Source organism: Ostrea edulis, chromosome 8, assembly GCF_947568905.1.
Source record: "Ostrea edulis chromosome 8, xbOstEdul1.1, whole genome shotgun sequence".
Taxonomy (NCBI): Eukaryota; Metazoa; Mollusca; class Bivalvia; order Ostreida; family Ostreidae; genus Ostrea; species Ostrea edulis.
The window spans coordinates 33,179,802-33,188,115 of record NC_079171.1 but is presented as its reverse complement, the minus strand read 5'-3'; positions in this window follow the sequence as shown (position 1 = coordinate 33,188,115).

Below are 8,314 nucleotides of genomic sequence, written 5' to 3'. Positions count from 1 at the left end.
AGGATGATTAATAATTTATAGACCCCGACTGGTGTGTGAAGGTTTTTGGAGTGTCTGGGCATCTACATTTGGGATGGTTAAGCTTGCACTGCATGCAAATGTGTTAAATAGACAGGGGAGCGTGAACAACGTTCGCCTTTGTTGTATTGGTGCAACATGTGATGTTGCCTCAAAAGGGGCTGGTTATGAGTAGGTTTAGCTGGGGCTAATCTAGGCATGGTTGCTACCTTAAGACGGAATTCGCCAAGGCATTTTGATTTATTCTTTGAGCTTGCGGAAATGCTCATCATCCATACGGAACGCATTATCCCCATGAAGATAGTGAATTTCCCTAATCATATGACCGTAGCTTCACCTGGAGATTTTCCTAAAAGCAAGGTGAAGATAACGAACAGTGATCAATGCAAGGTGAAGATAACGAACAGTGATCAATCTCATAACTCCTACAAGCAATACAAAATAGATAGTTGGGCAAACACGGACCCCTGGACACACCAGAGGTGGGATCAGGTGCCTAGGAGGAGTAAGCATCCCCTGTTGACCGGTCACACCCGCCGTGAGCCCCATATCCTGATCAGGTAAACGGAGTTATCCGCAGTCAAATCAGTGTGCCAAGAACGGCTTAACAATCGGTATGAAACACGTCAGACAGCATTTGACCCAATGCGAGGTTGTATTGACGAACTAGATCGTTATAACGACCATAGAATTTGCGAAATGCTGACTTCAATCGAGACTGTTGAAATCCCATTACCATCAACTTGTTTCTCAGTAGCTTACCTCGATTTAAAAATTGCCAATGAACTCATTCGTCCATATTATGCTCTTCATTTTGAGGGAGACGCTGCCCCCTAAAGGTACACCACTTAACATTAGTGTATCTCTTGTCGACATAGTGGGTTGCGAGTTCGCAGCTAAAACACTTGATCCAGAATTTGACCGACTGCAGCTGATGATGCTGGGACTGGGGATGACATGAGGTCCCTGGTAGCTTGTTACATTGGAACTTGTGGTTCAACATGAGCTGCAGTGGCCTGTCCATGACTAGAGTTGATCATGCTATTCAGGGACTCTTGTTCCATTAGAGCCCTGGCTAATTTGTTGTAATCTATTGTAGGTTGGGGGGCTGGTCTGCTGCATTTGAGCTTGGAACAGGTGTTGATCTGTGCGTCAGTTTTGAGTGGGTGTCCCGGGGTACAGAACCTCTCCTATTTGGAGGTATTGTCCACTGGTACTAACAACAAGGATCTTTGATTAACAAAAAAAAACAACCCAGTATATCTAAAAACATACTTATAAAGGCAAGATATCCTTAAAAATATACTGTAAATGGGTATCAATGACAAGTTCATAATCTATACAAGTATATATTGGTAGATAATATTACATGGAGTCTAGGTCCTGTTGTGAACCTAGTGAGAAGTTTACAGTGCTGAAACGTTATATATTGAATCAAATGTGTGTATTGAACATAGAAATATGAACCTGTCGTAATCAAAGGAAATGACGTCACAGTACTTGAACCGTGTGGTCTCTTTCATTTAGCTAACTGTGACCAAACAAGCGTGAACCATGAACATGTTCAGAGGCGTATGAACCCGCCCAGAACAAACGAAACCGTCACATTACAAGGAAACGTTCGATGCACATATTTGACCTCTGTTATAGGCGAAACCGACTTTACCAGAGAAGGGTCGAAAAGAATTGTTTCCCATATGTCTGGGTAGATGGTTTACCAAAAACCTTAAAGCCCATAGAGGCTGCCTTGAGTCGCAATTCTGGAACAAAAATTTTCCCCAAGGCAGTTTGTCCGATTCTTCGAGCCGCCTTAAACTCTTATCACAGCCCCTCTAAGCTGAGTCAACGTACATGCGGCTCTTCTCCCTCACCGAAAAACAATACTTGAGAAGATTACCATCCTTCTTGGGATTTCTCTGTAAGTAGATACTGGAGAAGATTAACAAAGGCATCAGTCCACTGACTAATGCTGAAATTAACGAATCCGAAAAGTCATTCGATTTATTTGCTATTGAAATTAAAATTGGATCCTTCAATTTTGAACAAAATAAAGAAGAAAAAAAACTTAGATCCTCTCTACAATTTGTGTTCTCTGAATCCCATGTATATGGAAAGAAAAACGCGTGCAAAACACAAGCTATCACGTGCCTAACCAAGCCAGTGATTGGCTACCAAATTCGAGACCCACAACGGGGTAAAGTTCTGCGAGGTCCCTGATAGGGAAAATGACACATATATACGCTTTAAACATAAATGTTATAATGTTCCACAATATTGATTTGTTTGGGCTTAACAAAAACATGCTAAAAGGGTAAAATACGGTTACATGTACATTACCTAACACTCCCTTTCTTTAAAAAATGAACAAACATTGTCCAGAATCATAAACAAATAAACTCAGAAGTTAATGCAATACTTCATGACAGAATGAACGTTGACAAAAAAGATAAATGGACTATCACAGTTCTCCAACATATGACAGTTTGGGACAAACAATATTTTTATGGACAATCAATGAAAGGTAATTCAATTCAAAACTTTAGAAATGTATCATTTCAAAATAGCATTTAAAACAATGCAGATCTTGTAGAGGGATAGTATCAGCATTCAATGTATCATCAAATTAATGGTAGTTATACAAAATAGTATATGTATACTACAGAAATATATGACAAAGAATGAATCAAAAGTCTAGGTCATGACATAGTCCATAAACTTTGTTGGTAATTTCACGGTTCGCGAATGGCTGCGCTCTTTGGCTGGAGTCTCCAACGCATTATTACTGCCTATGGCGCGAAATTTACTGATCTCTTTTGGGGATTCTGAAGCAATTTCCGGTTTCGAAACGATAGGCTTATTCACACTTTCAGTGTTGGGGTTTCCAGCAGTACTTATAAAAGGGTCATCATGCGACTGGTGATATTCTGAATGCTTATGTAAAACTTATACGGTTCCAATTTTGATGCACCAATGTGTAATATGGAAGCTCAAATATTTACCATGTAGAAGTTATGACCAATGTCAAATTTTCTAAAAGTACTTCAAATGTCGAGGTCAAAAGGTTTAGTACCTACGGAAAGGTCTTATCACAAGGAATACTCGTGGGAAATATCAAAGCTCCAGCACTTGCTGTTCAAAAGTTATTGACGAGGTTAAAGTTTTTTAAGAGTGAGTCAAACTCCTAGGTAAAAGGTCACGATTAAAAAATGTTGATACTACATATAGTTCTTGTCACAAGGAATACCCGTGTGAAATATCAAAACTGTAGCACAATACTTGCTGTTCAAAAGTTATAAGCAAGGTTAAATTTTCAAAAAATAGGTCAAACTCTTAAGGTCACAGCGTCAAAAATGTTGGTACCCACGGAAATGTCTTGCAACAATGAATACTCTTGAGAAATATCAAAGCTCTGGCACTTGCTGCTCGAAAGTTATTAGCAAGGTTAAAGTTTTTTTAAAGTAGGTCATAACTCCCAGGGTCAAGAGTAAAAAAAAAAATGTTGGTACCCACGGAAAGTTTTTGTCACAAAGAAAACTCATGTGAAATATCAAAACTCTAGCACTTAACTGTTTAAAAGGTATTAGCAAGGTTAAAGTTTTCAAAAAGTATGTCAAACTCTAAGGTTAAGGTCACAGTCCAAAATGTTAGTACCCACGGAAATGTCTTGTCACTATGAATACTCATGTGAAATATCAAAGCACTAGCATTTATTGTTCAAAAGTTATTAGTAAGGTTAAAGAATACTCATGTGAAATATCAAAACTCTAGCATTTACTGTTCAAAAGTTATTAGTAAGCTTAAAGTATCAGACAAACAGGACAAAAACAATATGTCTTCGATCTCGGGGGCATGAAAAGCCACCCCCTCCCTCCCTCACTCGATTCAAATAAGCTTTAAATAAATGAAATGATAGATAGTGTAAAACCTTGCGCTAAATTGCAGTTTCATTTGTCAGGCGTCAATCTATAATAACATGTAAATGCATTAACTAAAGTAAATATAATGAAACGAAACAGTTTCATGCTGTTGAAGAAGTAGTTCTTCCTCTTCCACTGGGTCTTGATGCATGTTAAGATTTGCGTGTTTTGACGAATCTTTGTAGAATAAAATCAAAGTCTTCAACAGTCACAGTCAACCCTTTTACAGAAGTATACGTTCTTAATAGAAATCTGCGTTGGCACAAATCCTTGTATTGAATTGGCAGAAAAACATGTGGTACTCAATGGATTTTCTTCAAATTTCCTTAGATTTTTTTTAAAATCGGTCTTGTGTTTTTTTGCCCAATGCACGAGTTACATCCTATATTCTACTGTTTGAATAAAGTATGTGTGTTGGCAATCCTCGAAATACAGAACACACGGGAGTCGATTCACAATGTTCTTAGATGAATTATCACTGAGAAAAGCGTTCATTGGATCTAGGTGGAAAACAATATGACTTTCAACATGAATCAAAAATATTCTTGTCCACTCCTGATCGCTGTTTTGACTGATGTATGAAAACTGATTTTCGAGAGCAGAGCTTACAACATCAATATTTAAGGGTTGGTCTTCGATTATACCCAGGGACTGACACACAACTTTGGTCAGATTGTCTTGCGCGGGTATGTTAAGGCAGGTCATGCTTCATTTATGTACGTACACTGCATAATTTTTAAAATATGTCTTACACAGAGAGAGGGAGCTATTAACTCTTAAAAACTATTTTGGTTGTTTACATGAAAACATTTTGTATCATAACAACATGACAAACATGCGCTTCCGTATGACGTCATTGCACGACTGTTATAAATAGATCATGGAGGTACCTTAATAGAAAATGTAAAAGTAGCACATTATCCAAGATTTAAATATTGGTCTAACTGGCGATAATGACGGTAAAATACCCATAGTATATCAGAATTACTGATAGAATCCTACCACTTTCAATAAGAAAATAATTATTGGACATTTAAACACGAAACCATATAGCCCATGTTTTACATTTTGCACTGATGCTATGCAGTTTTCTTTAAAAGTTTTCTTAAGAGACGATTCTATCAGTAATTACCGTGTACATTAGTTTATGACCTTTCACACGGTGTATAAAAAGTATGCGACCTAATGTGCTACTTTTGCAGTTTTATTTCAGTGTGTGACAGAGGAAAATCGAATGCTAAATGGAATGTTTTCTTCGTTAAACACAATTGTCAATGAATGGTGTCAAGATACCTTCTTAAATATCAATAAATTCTCAGCGTTTAATATATATATTCCACATATTCAAATACTCCACATTTTGTCGATATTTGCATGGCACACATAAACAAATTCCTTGCACGTGTCAACGTCACTCGATGTATAGTCATGACGTCATCAGTTTACTTTCATGTCGATCAGACAAAAATTACACTACAGCAGTTGGATCTTAGTAGCTGCATGGTTTATTTTATGCATAAGTAAAACTTCAATAAAAAATAAAATCGGAATTTAATATAACTTAGTGATATACTTATTTCAATTATGACGTCACATTGTTTCGCGGATGTTATCCCAGTAAAAAATTTCATAACCTGCCTTAACGTACCCACGTGACTTCTATGATTATTTTTGCCTATACAGGTAACTCTCGAATTATCGCCACTCAATTCATCGCCATTTTCGTTATAACGCCGCATTTTTCTAGGAACATTTTTCCTGTTACTTAAAACTCTCGTTAAAACGCCAAATTCGCTATCGCCATTTGCCACAGTGTTTTCATTACAAAAGTCTATTTCACCGTGTTAATTATTTCGATAAACCGCCATAGGTGCACGTGGTCAGTGAAGCAGTAAATTGGTCATTATCGATCTCCGGCGTACACCTGGACAGAAGAATCCCAGTAATTGCTGTATTGAATAAACAAGAAAATTACTGGAGATGAACTGTAGTCAAGGTGTTTATACATCATAGAAACACATTTCAATTTAGCTATGGTTTCGCCACGAAAGAGGGTCCTGTTAAATTCCGATGAAAAAAAGCAAATCATTACGTACCAAGAACATCATCCAAAATGTACCCATCAGGATATTGCAAATCATTGTTTATGTGGTTTATGCAAGTAATGACAAAAGATAACTCTTCCATATAAAAGAACGGTAACTCTATTTCTTCAAGATGGCGGTAATTCAATTCATCGCCAAATTCGTTATAATGCCATAATTTCATAAGAACAAAAGGTGGCGGTTTATCGAGAGTTAACTGTATGTTTATAGTACGAGGTGGGGCATTTCTCATGCTGAATTAGAATTTCGGCAGTGGAAAGGGCGTGGGTGTAAAGCTTTCGTTTTTTGTGTGTGTGTCGTCTGTACTCGTTTTACATACACTGCTAAAGGACACCAGAGCAGCTCTAACCAGACACATATTGTCGGAATTTCTAATCTGTACGATGTACTTCTTTTCGATGACGGATGCATGGATGCTAGCCTTCTTCTTGCCTTTGTCGCTTCGCGGGTATTTGATGGCACTGATGTCTACGTGGCAGGTAGAGTCGAACGGGAGATCCTCGTTAGAATTTAGTACAATCTATGTGGTTTCCATCATGACCTCAGCGTCCATCTCTTACATGGGACGACATGGAACATAAATAGGTGTAACGACTGTTAGATGTAAATTATAAAATATATGGTAGGACACCAAGAAGGTATCTAACCGGTACCTATGAGGCTCGTTACAATAATAGGGTTCGAAGGTACCTATGTATATCAATGAAGAAAATGTATAATAGTTAATACAATAATTTCTTGATAGTATCAAAAACATAAGTATAGTCACAGTTCAATTGCTCGTCTAAAATGTCTTAGTAATAAAACACTGATGGGAATCCGGTGTTGATCGGTGCCCGGTGCTACTAGGTGTCCGGTGTAATTAATTGTCCGGTGTTGGGTGCTACAGGTGTAGTCGTTCTCGAACACTACGACTAGTCTAGTATACTACTAGATTATAATGGCATCAGGATTACAACCTGAACTAATTTAATTATACGTAAAATCCCACCCCCAACATCTATAGCATATCATGCATATAGAACATTGTTAAACTAAGTACGATATCTACGTAACTCGGTGCAAGGTGCTTCTGCACCGACTTTAAAACTACTTCGTGCGTAATACACTAAAGTCCACCACCCTAAATCTATAACACCGTCATAGACTATATAATCAATGAACAGGGATATATCATATGCATGCCATGCAAATCTACCGCTACCAAGTATACATTCATACAGAAGATATAATTAATCAATTCTAAATTCAACGCACCTGAAATGTGCGGTGACGGTGCAACTTTGCACCGAACTATAAACTTATCTTAAGTTTTCTAATTTATATTAGATCCAACTAGATCCGTTGAAATAACAATAACTTTAATAACTATAAACTATAAAATATAACTAGTAACTAACTGGGAGAGACCTTGCGTGTCTCTCAGGGACAGAACCCCGAATGCACCGACTATCAAATTTCACGACAAGAATTAATATGAATGTCTAAGTACTCAATAAATTTACTATACTTTAATTCTCTAAAATTCCCTTTCTTGTACTATCTAGATAATTTAAATCAGCTAAGTACTTAAAGTATTTGCTAAAATAAAGGAAATACTTCAACTTCGGTGCAGCAGTCGGTGCCAAACTTCGTAATGTAATATATAATGCAGAATTCTGTCGCCGCGGACTATGATTCGCGGCTTTTATATTTTGACGCAATGGTGCAGCTGATTACGTCATGTACTATACCTAAAACTCCTAAAACATGCTTTTCTCAATAAAGTGAGATCTTCTGACTTACTAATATAATTCATATATAACTTGGTAATTTATCTATGATTTTTAATGTAATCTAAGCATTTCATCTATAAAGTTTCATTTCTAAAACTATTAAAGTGTCGACGTGTCCTTCCTAAATCCGGAAAATATCCGTCTCTATCATACGGATTCTGTAATTATCGTGCGAAAAGCATTTCCTGTATCTACGTCTAATGACATCCAGGTAATAAACAAATGAGAATTTCTAACACTTTTAAGTGATATCAGTCTTAAACTCTATCGGAATCATCCTAATAAAAGTATATCTCACGGGCGCAACATAGGCAAGTCCAGATCTCGCCGGGACGAAGGTTTTTCTTAACCTGATTAGTCATTTTCTCGTATGCGTCCTTGAGAATATCTTTGACTTCATTCATTTTCTTTTTTCGCGGAAAAAATGGTTGTTGAACGTCAACTGATTATTGGTGTCGACGGCCTTCATATTTTAGGGTCTTTTCTTTTAATATCATGA